This window comes from Bos javanicus, chromosome 4 (genome assembly GCF_032452875.1).
Source record: "Bos javanicus breed banteng chromosome 4, ARS-OSU_banteng_1.0, whole genome shotgun sequence".
Taxonomy (NCBI): Eukaryota; Metazoa; Chordata; class Mammalia; order Artiodactyla; family Bovidae; genus Bos; species Bos javanicus.
The window spans coordinates 97,843,891-97,862,759 of NC_083871.1; the positions used below are offsets into that span (position 1 = coordinate 97,843,891).

Genomic DNA, 18,869 nt, shown 5'->3' on the forward strand with positions numbered 1-18,869 from the left:
AGAAAAGTGGAGGAAGGACTAGCTTCAGTGACAGAGTGGAGATAGGGTGGTACTTGCCTCATCCTCTGGCAGGCCTTCACCTCTGGTCCTCTGCTTGGGCCCATCAGGAATCATCAGAGGCAACTCTAATAAACAGGGAATTAGGGGCCCAGGAAAGTGTGGTAGTACACCCCAAAGTATATAGAGTCCTGTGGAACTTCACGGACTTAGAACTTGGCCTTTAACTACCAGCCTCGAGTTTTGATTTGCAGCTTTCAGAGTTGTATGCTCATGTGTTAATTGTGAATTAAAAATGCTGGGAACTTTACTTGTGCTGTGAGAAGATATGCATCAGCCTTGTAGACTGTTTAAAATACCTTTGGTTTTCTGTTATAATTGTTACATTTATCATTTAGTACATGAAACACATTTTGTGTTTTCAAAGTACTTCTTAGTATCATTGGCTATTAGGTAAAATTTCTAATAAGCTACTGCTCTTATTAGTGCTTTGGGTGATTATACATTATTATTTATAATCAGTGTCTGAGATGAATAAGTAGAAAGTATGTAGTATGTGAAGAGGTAGCTCTGGCTCTTGAATTTGCCACAGTGTGTGTGTGTGTGTGTGTGTGTGTGTGTAAACACTCATGCTCACATGTATGTCATGTATGTATGTAATACATATATAATTATGTACGGTCGTATATATAATTGTATATACAATCTTTATATATAAAAACTATATACAAATATAATAATTAAATATATATACATATACCAAAGCACACAGCACTGCTTTTAAAGATATATTTAGGGAGAGAATTAGGCTTATTTTAGATTATAACCTGTTGAAATAGATCGTAAGCTCCTTGAGCACAGGCAGTTTAAAATAACCTTGTTGTTACTCTCACTTTCAGATGCTGAATAAAACTGTGTTTATTGCTATAGTTTTAGTACTTAGTAAGGTGCTGATGTTTTCTGAAGTATAACTACGGTGAGGGTGCTTTCTGTTGTCAGTTTGTATAATGCTGACCTGCCGCTGCTGCTCGCTGCCTTTATCTTTAAGTGTCTGTGCTTCACTTGTGTGAAGTATGAAGCTTGTGATCAGCATAACCATGGCTTCTCTGAAGTGTACAAGTCCCTCTCTTGTTAAATTCGACTTTTGTCTCATGCTGGCTACTCTCCCTTGCTTCTTATTAGAACTCGCCTCCGCCCTTTGTACCCAAATGCACCTGCAAAGATGTCACCGGCAGAGATGCTTTTTGGTGACGATTTGGAGCCTCTTCGGAGAAGGCGATGGCACCCCACTCCAGTACTCTTGCCTGGAAAATCCCATGGGCGGAGGAGCCTGGTGGGCTGCAGTCCCTGGGGTTGCTAAGAGTCGGACACGACTGAGCGACTTCACTTTCACTTTTCATTTTGATGCATTGGAGAAGGAAATGGCAACCCACTCCAGTGTTCTTGCCTGGAGAATCCCAGGGACGGGGGAGCCTGGTGGGCTGCCGTCTGTGGGGTTGCACAGAGTCGGACATGACTGAAGTGACTTAGCAGCAAGCTTAGAACACTATCTTTTATCTTCCGTGGTGCTAAAAAAAATCTGTTAGAAGCAACTTCATAGAAGGAATATTTTAAGAAAGTGATACCATTCATAAAATGGATTCATGGTTCAGTGGGACTTTATATTATCTAATCAGTGAATTGTTCACTAGTAATCATATAATTGTATTTATGATCATACACATTTGTTGAAAGAAATGTGCTTAATTCTCAGCCTCAAAAGTTTTAAAGTGGCTTTTTACCCCCAAAGGAAGTGAGAGTGTATTCATTATATGTACTTCTGGAGGTACTGCATTTCTTGATTATCTTGTAGATCTATCTAACCTGTCAAACAAATCTTGTCATTTTTCTCTTTCATTTATATTTACCTGCTGTGGCTTCATAATCTCATCATTCCCACCGTGCCTGAGTGTTCATCCCCTCTCACCTGCATTACTGTACACCTACACTTTCCTCTCCTCTTTCTGATCCATTCTGTATACTGTCTTCTTCAGGCCACACTGTACATCTTGCCTGGAAAGCATCACAAAGTGGATGGAGAGGTGTTGACTTGTAGTAGAGCATTGACTTTTAAAAGAGCTCCTCCTCACCTTAAAACATAATTATGGGGCCGCAGCACATACAGTACTGCTTTAGATGCTGAAAATATTTAATAAACGTTTAACAGATTGGCAGTATACTTGATTCAAACATTTTCCTGCCTTAGTGATAGGGTATGGGAATGCGGTGGCTGTAGAGACGGGTCCATCTCATAATGTTCAGTGTCAGAATCAGTTCTGGGAATGAGGAGACACTTTCTTGAATTTAAAGTTGTCACAATAAGCACAGTGGAGCCTCTCTTCCTTCCATACTGCTTTGGTGCCCAGTGGTGGACAATTCCAGTGTATTCTGGGGAGTGGTTGTAACAGTTTTCTAATTTTCCCCTTGCCTTTCTTCACCTCCAGGTTCATCTTAAATGAATGTCTCCCTGGTCCCAGAAGGCCAGTCCGTTTTTGCATTCCTCAGTTCTGATTTCTTTTGGCAGGAAGACTAGATGTGGTTGACAGATTATATTTGAACAGGGCTCTGGTAATTGCCTGTTCTGTTCGGTGACTGTGCTGCCGACAGATGGGCACAGTGAATATTGAACGTGTTCTGGACCTCCACACGCTCCTTCAGCTTGCAAGTGGGGAGCCCTGCCAGCATTTTTCTTATTATCTATTAGCAATTTTCAAAAGAATTGCTTAGATCTTTACCTCTTTTTTTTTTTTTTAACCTAAAGTGAAATCACATTTATGGTGAGGTTCTCTCCCACCTCTTCTACTCCCCCCTCATTATATATATTTTTTGGAATAGAGAAAATTCTCAAGATGTTAGTGCAGGCTGGCATGAATGGGTGCCAACAGTTCTTTCAGACTTGTGAAAAGATTTATTTTTTGCCTGAGAATTACACATATGGCCTAGAATGATAATATTAGGATCTGTGTTGGTTGAGATAATTGGCAGATCACACCTTAAGAAAAGTGATTGGTTGGCTTGTCTCTTTCATTTTAATCTGTTGTCTCCATCACAATCAAATCATCATTATGTAGTATATTCCTGTGCCTTTAAAAAAAAATTCTTTTAACCCATTTATAGGGGGCATCTGTTCACTGAGCTTGAATTATTGAAAACATTCTCTTACATTGTCCAATTTGGTAACAGCCAGCAAATTCTAAATGAGCAAAGGAGGGGATCCCAATAATCCCAGCTCTATAAAGATGATTTCTTAAGGGGAAGGGGCAGCCACCACCCTGATAACATTAGAGGTGATTTTTTTGCTCTTGTCATTCAATCGCCAGGTTATGTTCAACTCTTTGTGACCCCAGTACTCCAGGCTTTCCTGTCCCTCACCATCTCCTGGGGTTTATCCAAGTTCATGTCCATTGAATCGGTGATGCCATCCAACCATCTCATCATCTGTCACCCCTTTTTTCCTCCTGCCCTCAGTCTTTCCAGCATCAGGGTCTTTCCCAATGAGCTGACTGTTGACATCAGGCAGCCAAAGTATTGGAGCTTCAGCTTCAGCATTGCGTCCTTCCAATGAGTATTCAGGGTTGATTTCCTTTAAGATTGATTGGTTTGATCTCCTTGCTGCCCAAGGAGATGATTTTAGATAGTCTCAGTAGGAAAATAAATGTTCAGAAGTGAGAAATGAGACCCATGAAACCCTCTCAATGAAGACCAGTTATCACCATGGAGACAGAATACTGGACTGCAGTGTTCTGTTGGAGAGGGAACTGAGAGGCCTTAAAACCCATAGAACTCTTCCATCACACGGCAAGTCTTTACTGAGGTCCTTGAGAGTTAGGGCAAATGAATCCGTTCATTTAATTTCAGTGATGACAAATGAAAGTGATGACCTTTAAAATATCCACAGTCATGGTAATTACTAATTCAGCCTTTGTGTAATTACTGGCGTTGTACAACAGTCTCATAACAGCTGATTCTTGTGAGGGTAACGACAGACGTTTATTTCTGCGTATAAAAAGATGCTAAAGGTAAATTTTTTTTTTTTTTTTTGCTTTCTAGTTCTATTCACTATTTGTATCCACGTGAGTGTGTGAATGAGAGAGAAAAATATGTTCTGGGTTGGCTATATGTTTTCATTTACTAGTAAATGGAGTAAGATGTGCATATACTTGTAGGCACAGAAGCTTGGACTTGGCAGTCTCTTTCACAGTGTAATTCCAACTCGTTGAGAACCCATGGACTGTAGCCCACCAGGCTCCTCTGCCCTGGAATTCTCTAGGCAAGAATACTGGAGTGGGTTTCCATTCCCTTCTCCAGGGGATCTTTCCAACCCAGGGATTGATCCCAAGTCTCCTTCATTGCAGGTGGATTCTCTACAGTCTGAGCCACCAGGGAAGCCCAATTTAAAAATAGACATAATCAAAAAGAATTAATTATACAGATTATGGAGTTGGGATACATTTGTGGAAGTTTGGATAGTATTTTAGATTAGAAAAGTCAAATGTGTTACTGCCACTTACCCTTAAATATCTAGTTTGCTTAATGCATTCATCAGAGCTTAGGAAGCTAGGAAATACATGATTAAGTAAGAAACTTGTATTTGTCTTTTCTCCCCTTTATTTCAATAATATTTTTCTTTATGAAACTATAAAAATATCCCTTTGTAATTCTCTGAATGACTTTAATAACTGTTCCTAAGCCAACTGTTCTATAAATCATTCCAATGATTTTTATAAAGTTAGAGGTTCTCTTGGATAAAATCTAATTTGCATTATAGAGGATACAACTGAGCCTTGCCCTTCCCCAAGTTAAGTGACTTCTTTAAGATTGTACAACATCTTAAGTCATGGAGTCTTTAGAAGAACCCAGATCTCCTTGTTTCTGCTCATCACTCTTGATTATAGTCATGCTGCTGCCTATCACAAGTTGCTTGTAAAAGTTAAGAGAGTGCTGACTTCCCCCCTCAGAAAATGTGAAGTTAAAAAAAGAAACCAAGATGGATCCGTCTGGTTTGTTTGGAAGGATATTATCACATGGTGAAATACTAGCATAATTATATTATGAAAATATGTGTTCATAATCAGAGATAAATCAAACCTGTAGAGATTACAGATTTTCAGAATACTACAGATGTTTCGTAATCCCCCAGGGCTTCCTGCAATGTGGGAGACCTGGGTTCAGTTCCTGGGTTGGGAAGATTCCCTGGTGGAGGGCATGGCAACCCACTCCAGTATTCTTGCCTGGAGAATTCCGTGGACAGAGGAGCCTGCCGGGCTACAGTCCATGAGGTCGAAAAGAGTTAAACATGACTGAGCAACTCAGCATAGCACAGATGTTTCATAATTCCCCCAGTAGGTAGAGTACAGATTTTCTCAACTCAGTATGTATATTTGATGTTGTTATTCTTATATTGTCTTAGTTTATTGAAGTTGTAGTATTTATCATCTGTTTGTCACATGGGATTCAAAGAAAAGGAAGCCCATGGTTCCTTATAGTTCTGTTTGGCCATATTTCTCCCTTTAAACTTGGCTTCATCTCTTATCAAATACTTACTTGGATTTCATGTTTTACCTAGCCATTCTTAGACCATAGAAAGAACTCTTTTTACTTTACTTGATGCTTCAGAATCTTGAATCCTGTTCCTACATTGCTGATTTTTTTTTTTTTTTTGAGAACCAACTTCTTACTCTCCATTCACATGGTTTTTTAACTTGAGATATACTTTTATATCTCAAAATCAGTGAGAACTTGAATTTTTCATAGCCATTATATTTCTTATCACCATGGCTCACTTGAAATAACAATATGACTTAAAATATATAGTAATATAATCCTGATATGGTGAGGTACTCTGGGTAGTCCTTGAATTAATAGATTATTTGTACCTTTGCATCAAAATGAGTTGCTTCACTTTGGGGGATTATCAATTATCAAAAGTATGCAATTATTTGCATACTTTTTAATAATTAAAAAGTAAAGTGATAAACTACTAGTTTTACACAACAACTGTCATTGCTGTCAAAGTTCTAAACATTCTTTGCAGTGTTAGAGTTGGAAATTCCCAGGTCATTGAAAGAAAGCAAAGGAACAGATCTTTATTAACATTGCATTCTTCTTATTCTCATGGGCTTGTAGTGAAGAACAGGTGTTGAAATTAGTTTGGAGTCATGAAAAAATAAAATAAAACTCTTTCAGATGGCTAGGGCAAAATGACTTTGGAAGCTCATATTAACCTGGAAAACTCTAGGATTATATAAATAATGAATGGTCCCAAAATGCATTGGTTTTTGTAATGCAGATGAAGGTAAGATAACTTGTCCGGGCTGAAATTTACATATTAGAATAATTGAGTTATCTTGTTCTTTAACAAAATAAATGGCTATGAATATTCATTGTTCAATTAAAATATTAATGGTATACTAATACTTCACTTTTAGGTCTCTAGCCATCCATAAAGAGTTTTATTTAAACTTGATTAACAGTGGAGGGATGGTTTAACACAGAGTATAATATATTGGCTTTTTGTTTTTGAAATGAAAATATAGTACTTGCTGCTACTGCTACTGCTAAGTCGTGTCCGACTCTGTGCGACCCCATAGACGGCAGCCCACCAGGCTCCCCCATCCCTGGGATTCTCCAGGCAAGAACTCTGGAGTGGGTTGCCATTTCCTTCTCCAATGCATGAAAGTGAAAAGTGCAAGTGAAGTCCCTCAGTCCTGTCCGACTCTTAGGGACCCCAGGGACTGCAGCCTACCAGGCTCCTCAGCCCATGGGATTTTCCAGGCAAGAGTACTGGAGTCGGGTGCCATTGCCTTCTCCAAATATAGTACTTGGCATGCGTAAATAATTTGTTTACTCTTGTAATGCATCATTTCTTTGGATAAGGAAAGACCATTCTTGAGTATAGAGTAAAGCATAGACATAATATGAATATCTTTTGATGTTTAGGTACTCTTTTTTTCTTTAAGCACTAGTATTTATCATTATTAGGTAGTTGGAATTTCTTGAGTTGCTTCATTGACTTAATTTAAAAAATTTTAATTGTGGTTAAAATACACATAAAATTTACCGTCTTAACCATTGTACACAGTCCATGGAATTCTCCAGGCCAGAATACTGGAGTGGGTAGCCTTTCCCTTCTCCGGGGGATCTTCCCAACCCAGGGATTGAACCCAGGTCTCCCACATTGCAAACGGATCCTTTACCAGTTGAGCCACAGGGGAAGCACAGTGCAGTGTTATTAAGTACATTCACCACTGTCCATCTCTAGAAATTTTTCATCTTACCCAATTAAAATTGTACCTATTAAACAGTAATGTGGTTCCCTCTGGTGGCTCAGAGGTTAAAGCGTCCGCCTGCAATGAGGGAGAGCTGGGTTCAATCCCTGGGTCGGGAAGATTCCCCTGGAGAAGGAAATGGCAACCCACTCCAGTGTTCTTGCCTGGAGAATCCCATGGACGGAGGAGCCTGGTGGGCTACAGTCCACGGGGTCGCAAAGAGTCGGACACGACTGAGCGACTTCACTTTCACTTTCACTTTTCATGGTATGTTACCCCCCTCTCTGCCCCTAGCAACCACCATTCTACTTTTGTCTCTGTGCATTTGACTAGTCTAACTACATCAAGCTGGACTGTGAAGAAAGCTGAGCGCCAAAGAATTGATGCTTTTGAACTGTGGTGTTGGAGAAGACTCTTGAGAGTCCCCTGGACCTCAAGGAGATCCAACCAGTCCATTCTAAAGGAGATCAGTCCTGGGTGTTCATTGGAAGGACTGATGCTGAAGCTGAAACTCCAGTACTTTGGCCACCTCATGCAAAGAGCTGACTCATTGGAAAAGACTCCGATACTGGGAAGGATTGGGGGCAGGAGGAGAAGGGGACGACAGAGAATGAGATGGCTGGATGACATCACTGTCTTGATGGACATGGGTTTGGGTAGACTCCAGGACTTGGTGATGGACAGGGAGGCCTGGCATGCTGCGATTCATGGGGTTGCAAAGAGTCGGACGCAACTGAGCGACTAAACTGAACTGAATTACGTCATATAAAAGTGAAAGTGAAAGTCACTCAGCCTGTCCGACTCTTATCGACCCCATGGACTGTAGCCTACCAGGCTCCTCTGTCCATGGGATTTTCCAGGCAAGGAGCAGATTGCCATTTTCTTCTCCAGAGGATCTTCCCGACCCAGGGATCAAGCCCGATCTGCAGCATTGCAGGCCAACGCTTTACCCTCTGAGCCACCAGGGAAGCCCTACATCATATAAGTGGAACAATATAATACTTCATGTGACTCATTTCCCTTAGCAGAATGTCCTCAAGTTTCATTCATGTAGCCTGTATCAGAACTCTCTTCCTTTCTGCATTATATTGTATGTATACACCATTGTATGTATACACCACATTTTGTTTACTCATTCATTTATCTGATGGATATTTGAGTTTCTGCTGGCTTTTAGCTATGTAAGTAAGTAGCAGTATATGGATATTGTGAATAATGCTGCTGTGAACTTTGGTGTACATATCTTTGAGACTCTGGTTTTAATTGTTTTGAATACATACCCAGAAGTAGATTACTGGATCATATGATAATTCTGCTTTTAATTTGTTGAGGAATCAGCATATTGTTTTTCATTTTACATTCTAATCAGTGGCACACACAGGTTCCAAATCCTCTACATTCTCATTAACACTTATTTTCTGTTTAATCTATGGATTTTAAGTTATGCAGGTTACATATATTTATCATAAAGATACTAATAATGCAGGAAAAGGTACAGTAATTTTGAAAATACTTCTTCACTCCCTCTGACTGACTGGGTGGAGGAAGGGGAAGGTTTGAAGGACAGGAAGAAATGTGATTTGACCACTGGTGTGGGAAATTAGGTGATGGAAGGTTTAGTTTTGACAAAGGAAGGGCGGGATACAAAGATAAAGAGTTCAGATTGTTGAATTTGAAATGTATGAGATTTTCAGGGAAAATCTGGAGCTTGGGAGAGAGGTCAGGACTGTTTTGAGTGTGATTAGTATTTAGGTGGTAGTTGATACTGTGATTGCCTATTTGATCATTCAGGGAGAGGAGAAGAAAAAGAATTGGGGAAGAGACTCTTGGGGGCCTTGACATGTACGAATGTACGGAGGCCACACTCACCTAAAGTCAGAGTTGTCACCTCTCCCCAAAACCCCCTTCTTCCTAAATTTCCTTGTTCTCTCAAGAAAACGGTATTCTCAGTGGAGTTGGAATGTGAAGTTGCAAGTCTTCTCTGGCAACGATCTTTGCCTAATCTGTCACCAAGCTCTTTTGCTTTTTTCTTTTATAATACTTTTCAAATCTGGCATTTGTTATTTTTTTTTTCCACTTGCATCAATTGTTTTTCAGGCCTTTGTTGTTAGTCTTCTGCGATTTTCTTTTAGCCTACCTTTCTGTCTCTAGAATTTTCTCTCAGACTTCTATCTACTTAATGTATCAGATTTCTATATAAGCTTTCAAATGACAAAGGAAAGTTATTTTCTTTGAGAAAAATAATTTTTGAAACTGATCCTTTGTAAGAAGACAGGTCCTGACATTTAAGGCCCTGTAGAGACTATCTCTAGTTTATCTTTTTGAATATAAATTTCAGCATAAATGCCAGGTTTTTGCCATTCTGCAATATTTGATGCTCTGGAATTTTCGCCTTTCCTTACGCTGTTTCTATTACTACCTTCACTCCTCCTCACTTATACAAAGGCCCAATTCAGCAATTCAAGTGTCATTACCTCTTTGAAGAGGAGGCAGTGTGGTGCCGTATAAAGAACTGTGTAAACCTTTGTGCAGCTACCCATTATCTGAGTAACTTTGAAGAACTTTTCTGAATTTCATATTCTTTATTTGTAAAATAGGCCATTGTGTGGGATAAATTAATAAAGTGAAATGTGAAGCACAGTAGTTAATATTTCTGATCTTTGTCCCTCTGGATCATTTTATTCATTCATTTATTTATCCATTCAACATACAGTTGCTTTGGTACTTCCCTAAGCCATGAGGATGCAGCAGTTAACAAAGTGGACAAAAATCCCTTATGTCATGAAACAAATGTTCTAGAAGAGGAGTTGGATAATAAGTGAGATAAGCATATAATGTTTTAATAATGATAAATGTGAGGGAGGAAAATTAAAGAAGAAAAGGGAGACATGCAATAGCAACAGGAAAGGTGGAAATTTTAGATGGAGTGGCTGGGGAAGGCCTCCGAGAAGTTTTCTCTTTAGAAATCCTGAAATGCTTGATAAAATCATTCTATTACGACATGTTGTTTGCCTAGAAGTGTGTGTTTAGACTTGGTCTTTGACCTCAGCTCCATGAGAACTCCTTGCACTGAGGGATACATTTTTATTAGCTCTCTTGTTTCCTCACTGCACTTTTATTGCAGTGAAAATACATCATCCTGACAAGGAATTGATACAATATCAAAATATAACTGGAAGTGGTATAAAAGGCAAGGCCTTCATATCCAAGAGGAGGTTGATGGGATTCCATGCAAGTTAAATATTTAATACTTGTTTCATCTAACTCTTATTAGGCTAGACACTCCAGAAGAATAAAGACTTCTTGTCTCCATCAGGTGTTATTTATGGCTCTTTGGAGACTGAATGAGGATGCTAGTGCCTTTGAGTTTCATAATGAAATCTGGAGCTCTTAGGGGAAATTTCCTGAGTGAAACCCCAGTACTCATGCTGAAAGTGACTCACTAGCCTTGGAAAGGTGGAGAGTCTGCAGCCAGTTTTATTCAGATCATTTGTGTTTTACAAGGTGTTTGCATGTCAGACTGAACAGAAATCATCAAGTAAAGTGCCCAAGTTTTAGCATCATTGCTTGAACCCATCAGAAAAATCAGCTGATGGCTTGAATCTGTAATTAGCAGTTAAATTTGTCCTCCAGATTTCTTTAGCTTCCAGTTTACCAGGCAGGAAATTGGAATCAGGAAGAGAAACCCAGAAACCGGTAACTCTTCATTGCTGGGGTTAGGTTCTTCTAAAGAAAAGTTATGCTGTGAAGAGTTAAATCTCCTGCCAGTAGGGACAGGAAAGCTGTGTTGTTGCTTTTGCTTTTGTTTTGGACTTTGAAACAAAGAAAATTCACCAAACACCACACTTTGATTACTTCGAGCAGTTGTTTTTCCTTAAGGGAGATTGCAGAGTATAATTTCATCACACAAAAAACGGGTGCCTGAGCTCCAACCAAAGTTTGCGCTTGTTTTTCCCCTTGGGGATTTGACATTTTCTGTTTCCTGACATTTTTACCATTGTTAGGCACACTTCTCTGTGTTCTTGCCCTGTATTCATCCCCTAAGGGAATTTGTGTATTTTATCTACTGGAAGGCAGGTATGCCTTCTGTTTCGGACAGGCCATTTAATTGTTGAAATAAATCCAAGTGTAGTGTAATAGACCAATCATTAGGAACTGGGCCATGTGGCAGCATTTAAATCCATGACACCCAGACCCTCAGTTTAATCCAGAAAGGAAATTAAATACCACATACCCCAAATGAATGATTTTCTTTTCTCTCCTTATCCTTACCTGGTCCTTCCTACCCTATCCTTTTAAAATATTACATAGCATCTTAAAACACAAACAAATTGCCGTTTGTCTCAGTGTTTGTGGCTTGCTAATTTATGGTTTTCTGTGTGGCAGAATAATCATTTATTAGCCATTAAGTAAAACAGTAACAAAGACTGTCTTGTTGCCATTCTCTTCTATGTGTTTTAAATAAATTAAGACGTCCGAATGAAGGAAGATCTGGCAGTCCCTTGCTCCCTTTTCAGCTACTTTAATGTAATTCCATTTTAATAATTAAAAAAATATAGTCATATTTCTTAGCAATACTGCCTCTTTTCCTTTGTTTTTAACACCGTATGTCTTTGTTTGAAAAATAACACCTTGTAGAATTTGCTGATATGAATTTGTTCAGGGGCCTATTTACTGTTCGCAGACATGGCTCTTAGGTCTGTACACTGCAGGGCAGAGTGGCAGCTGATTGGTTTATAAAAAGTACCTGGGGGGTTTGGGGGATTTAATGAATGTAGGTTTGATAATTGACTCAGTTGCTTTCCTTTGCCCTGTGCTATGGCATTAAGGTGGGCTCAAAGGCTTGTGGCAGTGCTGTGTGCTGTATTCTGAGACTCTGTTTGAGTCTCTTGGGTCTGTTGAGTGTGCTCACCAGTTTTTGTGTTTTTTTCCCCATTCATAACTGTGAAATTCACCTGCTGTGATTATTCTTTGGCCAAATCAAAGATTGCAAGATCTGGACTTGAGTTCTTTGCAGCCCAAGAAATCTTTAGAAAGCATTCCCCTTAAGCTACTCTATTGCCTACAGGAATGTACATACTTGGAATTGCCTCGCGAGGCCTTGAAAGTTCCATCCAGCAGCAATATAGATGTGAATCAAAGGGGTTACATCTTCAAAAAATTAGGGAAGCCTATCATTTTGGTCTTGGTAATTCTTCTTGGCCTTCGTGAAACACAGGAGAGAAGAATCACTGTTGGAGTTCCCTGGCAGTCCAGTGCTTAAGATCTGCACTTTCACTGCTGAGGACCCGGGTTCTGTCTGTAAGATCCCACAAGCCACAAGGTGTGACCAAAAAAACAAAGAAGCTACTAAAAAGTACTGCAAACAATCACCACTTCTGTGCGATAGCTAAGTATTGTAGTGTTTTGTGTTTACAAGTGAAACAGGAGAATGAATGACATCCAGGCAAGGTGAGATTTGATAAGGCAAGCTTGGAGATGCTGAGTTATTGTTCTGGTTGTAGACACTAGCATTTTTTCATTAGCCTGGGTGTTTCTAGTTCACTATCTGAAATTAACTCTGGTAATCCTTACCCAGCAGGCATAACCTTCAGGGCCTGAGATAATCTGGCTAGAAATCTATAGGCCATTTTGCTCCCTGAATTACTAATGTGTATGTAATGATAAAATGGGTATCAGCTCATCTTTGGGAGTGTGGTTTGGGAAGAATAGCTGATGAACTTCGGTTGTCAGATTTGTATAATCAGAGGAGATCTTTATGGATGGAGCCTCTTGCATTATAGACAGCCCTCCTGATTTTAGGTTCTTCAGTTCTGTCTCCTGCACATAGAAGGATTGACCTTAAAAGACAATTCTTTTCTTATTATATCCACTTGTCACAACTTCTGTACCTCACTTTTCCAAAATTCTTGTGGCAGGGTGTTTCTATAATAGATGAGCAAGCATATTAGAGCAAACATAGCAAAAGATACATCTTAAAAACAACACACAAAATAGATTATTATGCAAGCAAAAGTAAACCCATTTGTGTTTTATTCTGATTAAATAGTAAAACAAGAATAAATGCATTTTAATTTCCTATCAGAATCCACATTTTAAGTGGTTACATAAAGATGTAGTAGAATTTAATACTTTCTTAGAAATGGATTTATAAAAAAAATTCCTCTGATACTGTACATGAGATAAAAATAAGTAATATTTTTCCAACAAGTGATTAAGAGACTGTTTTCAAACCAAAGATAGTCGTATTGACCATTCTGGGTGTCATTGAGGCAGAACTATCACAGCCTGAACTGCGAGAGGAATTTTAGAATCTAAGATTCCAGAAACCTTAAAGAGACACCAGCTTGATGTTAAATGTTGAAATTATGTGGACTGTGTTTTTATCTGAAAGCCTACCTCTTATTTATTATTTGGTTTGGTGTCTGTGATGAGATATTTGGGAGAAAAGTGGTATGATCCTTAATCTACAAAGTACAAATTCATATCCAACTTGACATTATTTCCACTCATATCAGAGAACAAGTTATAGAGGACAGGTATTGGAAACTAGACAGATCACTGGACCTTTGAGATGTTTGAAAGATCCTCACATTGCCTTGCCTTTTCATTTGTTTTAAACTACTAATCACCTGTGGGTATCTTTGGCAAGATGCTGACCCTTTGGTATCTTAATTTTCCCATCCATTGCTTCAATAACATGATACTTATAGGCTCAGATGAAAGTATGATTGCAAAAGCAATTTGGCCATTTAGCAGCTATGGTATTGTAAGGTATTGTTATCTGTGTAGACCTATTTTCTTCTTCAGTGAAACGAGGGTGCTATGGTTTCCCACTTGCCCAATCATCTAGGTGCAGAGTATCCTCTATTATCTGCAATAACGGAGAGAATAATGTCAATTTTCCAAAAAGGAAGATGATTAAAAAATCATTTAGAAAATATTACAGTATTTGCATATTACAATGACATATTTCCAAGAGTTCATAATTCAGGAAACAAAAGTTAAAAAAAAAAAAAAGGTCCATGAAAATTCAGTCTGATTCAGAGGCAAATAAGCAGCTTTACAACTTTACCATCTTATCCCTTTGTTTCCCCACACCCCCTTGTGGGGTAGAAGTGCGTCCATACCTCTAATCAGTGAGGGTTTTAGCTTAAAGCATCGATGGCTTATTTTCTTAAAATTTCAAGCATTTGTACAGTCAGACAGGAGAAGACTCTGTGAAACTGTCTTTTTCCTAGCTTGTATAAAAGCATCAACTATATGCAGAGTATGCCAAGACAGTATATAATTAAATATTGCCAATATATATTTGAAAGCAGGTTTGCTGTGAATCACGGATCCTGGGAATACTCCCCTGAAGATTGTCCTGGTGACAGTGAATAGAAATGTGACAGATGTAGAATCCCTTGCCCTTCCTCCCCTTGTTTACATACTCCTTTTTCTTTAAGAAATAACTTATTTGGTATGTTTTTTTTTTATTCTTCATCACAGACCTCTTTGTAATTGGGATTTTTTTTTTCAGAGGTAAAAAAAATCTCAGATTGGTGCTTTAGTTCATCAGAAAGCTTAATGTTGATGTTTACTGGTGTTGCTGGCCTAGAATACTCACTGATAGTTACATTATTTCTATTCAGAGGAATCTCCCCACTTTTATGAGTAGAAAGATCTGGTGGAAATATCTCATGTTAGAAGGTGGTCTGTGAAAATGTTTGGAGGTGTGTGTGTGTGTGTACATGTATGTGTGTATTATATACACATATATGGACATAAACGTTTTTAAATTTTTTAATATTTATTTGTTTGTACCACTTGTGGCCCGTGGGGCCCTTAGTCTTCATCGTGACATGCAGGATCTTTAGTTGTGGCAGGAAAAGTCTTAGTTGAGGTATATGGGATCTAGTTGCCTGATCGAGGATCAAACCCCAGACCCCTGCATTGGGAGGGGAAGTCCTAGCATATATTTTTTAAGAATTAAGAGTGAACTCATTCCCTTCAATGCTAATAGATTGTAAACCCTCTGAATGGTTGTATCCCACCACTATATATGGACTTCCCCGGTGGCTCAGATGTTAAAGAATTTGCCTGCAATGCAGGAGACCTGGATTTGATCTCTGGTTCTGGAAGATCCACTGGAGAAGGGAATGGCTACCCACTCCAGTATTCTTGTCTAGAAAATTCCACAGACAAAGGAGTCTGGCTGGCTAAAGTCCATGGGGTTGCAAAGAGTCAGAAATGACTGAGCGACTAACACACACGCGGACCATTTTATGTGTGTGTGTGTGTGTGAGATTCCCCTGGTGCAGCTCCTCTTTATAAAAACATTTTGGTACAGCCTCCTTCTCCTTTCCATGGCTCTCTAGTCCCTGCTGCTCTCCCCAGTTCTGCCACAGTTGGAGAGAAGTGAAAAGCCCTAGAAGTGGGACTATTGCAGACAAGTCAAGCTCACCATCCTGCTTTTCTTTGTTATCCTTCTCCTGGATGACAGAGAACGGCTCTGTTATGCTCTCTCCAACTACAGGAGCAGCCGTGGCAGCTGCTGTCTCTTAAGATATGATCATGGCCTTTGCCATTTCACCAGGGCGCAGCCTAAAAATAGAACTGGTGGCAGAGTTAAGTCAAGCCTCGTGGCTTTGTGAACATCTGGGACTTGTGTCTCTCGACAGCAAGGCTTGACACCAAAAACACTCTGTCCCAAATTTCTAGTTTGAAGAAAGCTTCCAGATCATCTCTGGGACCTGAGGGTAATCGCATCCAGATCCTGCACCTGCCCACCCAGCTGGTCACCAGTTGCGCACGTTCACATTTTGCAGTGCTTTTGTTGACTGTGTCACCTTAATTGTGTGACTGTGTCTCTAAATGGCAGTGTGGATGTGGCTGCACATGTGTGTGTGTTTGTATAAATACACAGTCCCAAGTACAGAAGTGCACTATGGGATCGTAAACAAATGTTATCTCGAGAATGTCTATAGATGTAAACTTTTTAGACTTTTGCTAAATTGGATCCAGCATGATGCCAACACACTGACATCTATGAAATCGGTTTTTATTAAAGTCTGCAGGTTATTCTTGTACTGGCAGTGGCTTTGATTAAGCACTGTATTGGGGTCATATGCTAGAATAACAGCGTTTTGAAATCCCTGGCTGTTTTTGAAACAACTGTGATTAAAGTTCTGGCTCCTTTCCCATGATTACTAATGTGTGCTGAGGGTTGAGTTTCCCTGGCTGTTATTGGTGATTGAGTTGTGTGGCAGCCCCTTGTGCTGTCTTGCCAATATCGGTGGCATTCTCCAGGGGAAAGTGATTTTGCATTGAAATGTGAGAACTGAAAGCTGTAACAAAATTAACACGGGGTCTAGGGTTTCTGGTGTGGCTAGAGAGCTAGAATGGGAATGTTTCCTAGAGCCTAATTCATCTGTGATTGAATTTCAGACAAAACAATGGGGCCATGATGAGAAGGGAGAGAAACCCATCTAAAAGAGATTATGGATGAACAAGCTGAGAAATACGATATGGCAGAGTTGAGATGTAGACCATCAGATACTTCAGGTTCAGCCAGGCCTTTCTTCTTGACAGGCGTGTTCTGTGCCTTGGCGTGGGTGCCCCGGGCAGTGGCATGCTTGGGAACCCCATGCCATTAGGAATGATGTCTTTGCCTGCCAACGGGAAATGGAAAATAAACTCCTTTCATATGTATGCAGAAAAAATATGGAAATAAATGTGCATGAATCAAGAAATGTGTGTTCCTAGGTTCTAAGACATTCTGTGGAGTTATCGCCATCTAAATAAAAACAATTATCGACTATTGCTACCCCAATTAATAAGTTCTTCGGGGAAAAAATACTGGATTTAAAAAATTAGGAATATTAGACATGAGATTTTTTTATCAGTTGCTACCAAATTAAAATCCTATGTAATTTTATTCTTTTATTTGCTTGCCTTTTGTCTTTGGAAGTTTTAGGATTTGAGTATTTATTTTCTACCCATATAGGTTATAAATTCCTTGATGATACCATATCTTTGACTCAAGTTGTTTTCTCTCACTGTACTGTACACAAAACAGTTTTGAAAAAGCTACCTGTGGATTGATTTAGAATTTATCCTTTGTGCTCTACAAAAAGTTATTTTTACGCTTTAATGCAGTATTATACACAAACCTAAGGTAATCCAAAGTTACCTTGAGAGAGTTCTAAATGTAAGAAATTGGCACACTTGGTACTTTTTATTTAGCTTTTTTTTTTTTTTCACATTTCCATTAACTTTCAGGACTGATTTCAAGATGGAACAGTGGACTTTTCATCTTATTTCTGCTCACCTTTCACACATCGTTAGGTACTGATGTATGAAGCAGAGAGCAAAACTGTAGTAGGTATATACACACACACACACACACACACACATATATATATATGTGCTTGAACTTCAGAGACTAATTTCATCAGTTATTCAGCAAATATATTCTGAATACCCACCATTGTCAGATGTCATAGGTACTTGAAATAGATACAAGAGCAAATAAAGTTCTTGTAATCTTTTATTAGTTTTATTTTATTTTAAATGTGTTTATTGAGATAAAGTTCACATGCCATAATACTCAGTTTTCCAGTGTGTAATTCAGTGATTTTTAGTGTGTTCAGAGTGTTGTGCAAACATCGCCACTCTCTAGTTCCAGAACGCCGTTATCACATGCAAAAGGCATCGCTGTCTGTCAGCAGTCTCTGTCCCTGCCTCCTTCCCTCAGCTCCCGCTAACCACTAATCTGTCTTCTGCCTCTCTGGATTTGCCTGTGCCCGACCTTCAGTATCCACGAAACTGTACAATGTGTGGCCTTTTGTGTTTGGTTTCCATCATTTAGCATCATGTTTTTCAGCTTCCTCCATGTTTGTAGCATGAATCGGAACTTTATTCTTTTTTTTATTTATTTTTTTCAGAAATAAGGAAGGCCGTTGGAGGAGCAGGTAGGGAGTGGGAGGTTGGTTTAAGTCTGGTTTTGGATGTTAAATTAGTCATTCTATGAGCATTTCAGCAGAGGTGCCAAGGAGGCAATTGGACCTACCAGTCGCGAGTTCATGACAGAGGTCTGGACTGGAGATAGGAATTGAGGCATCATTGGCATATAGATGATATGTGAAGCTGCCAGGTTAAATGATATCTTCCATGGCATGTATGTAAAGCAGAGAAAGGGTTCAGAGGGTTGAGCTCTGGGGTCTTCAAGTGATATAAAGTCAGGAAAATAAGGGGGAATGAGCCAGAACAATGGAGAAGGACTGAGCAGTAAGAAGGGAAATGATGATGATATGGTCCTGGAAGCTAAATGAAGGAATTGTTTCCAGAAAAGAATGGTTAATTGAGCCAGTTTGTGCTGCTGGATCCAATAAGATAGATAAGGATTAAAAAAAAAAAAAAAAGATAAGGATTGAGAATTTTACAAGGGTGGCTTCCATACCACCATCGAAACCTGAAGGTGGGAGCCTCACAACTGTGTGTGTTCCTGTTAATTTCCATGGCCCTCAATCCCCAGCAGCTCTTACCGCTCTTCTCGAGTCCAGCTTGTCATTCTCATCC

General features: G+C 39.3%; 1 protein-coding gene and 1 long non-coding RNA gene across 6 annotated transcripts in view; both read left to right on the forward strand.

The window, feature by feature from the left end:
- Positions 1 to 18,869, forward strand: part of EXOC4 (exocyst complex component 4) — an 800,870-nt gene that overhangs the window by 312,278 nt on the left and 469,723 nt on the right. The gene's annotated exons all lie outside the window — the stretch shown is intronic.
- LOC133246434 (uncharacterized) lies at positions 4,026 to 17,041 on the forward strand. Its single transcript, XR_009736036.1, has 2 exons — positions 4,026 to 4,055; positions 16,737 to 17,041. It is a non-coding gene; the product is annotated as an uncharacterized LOC133246434 (long non-coding RNA).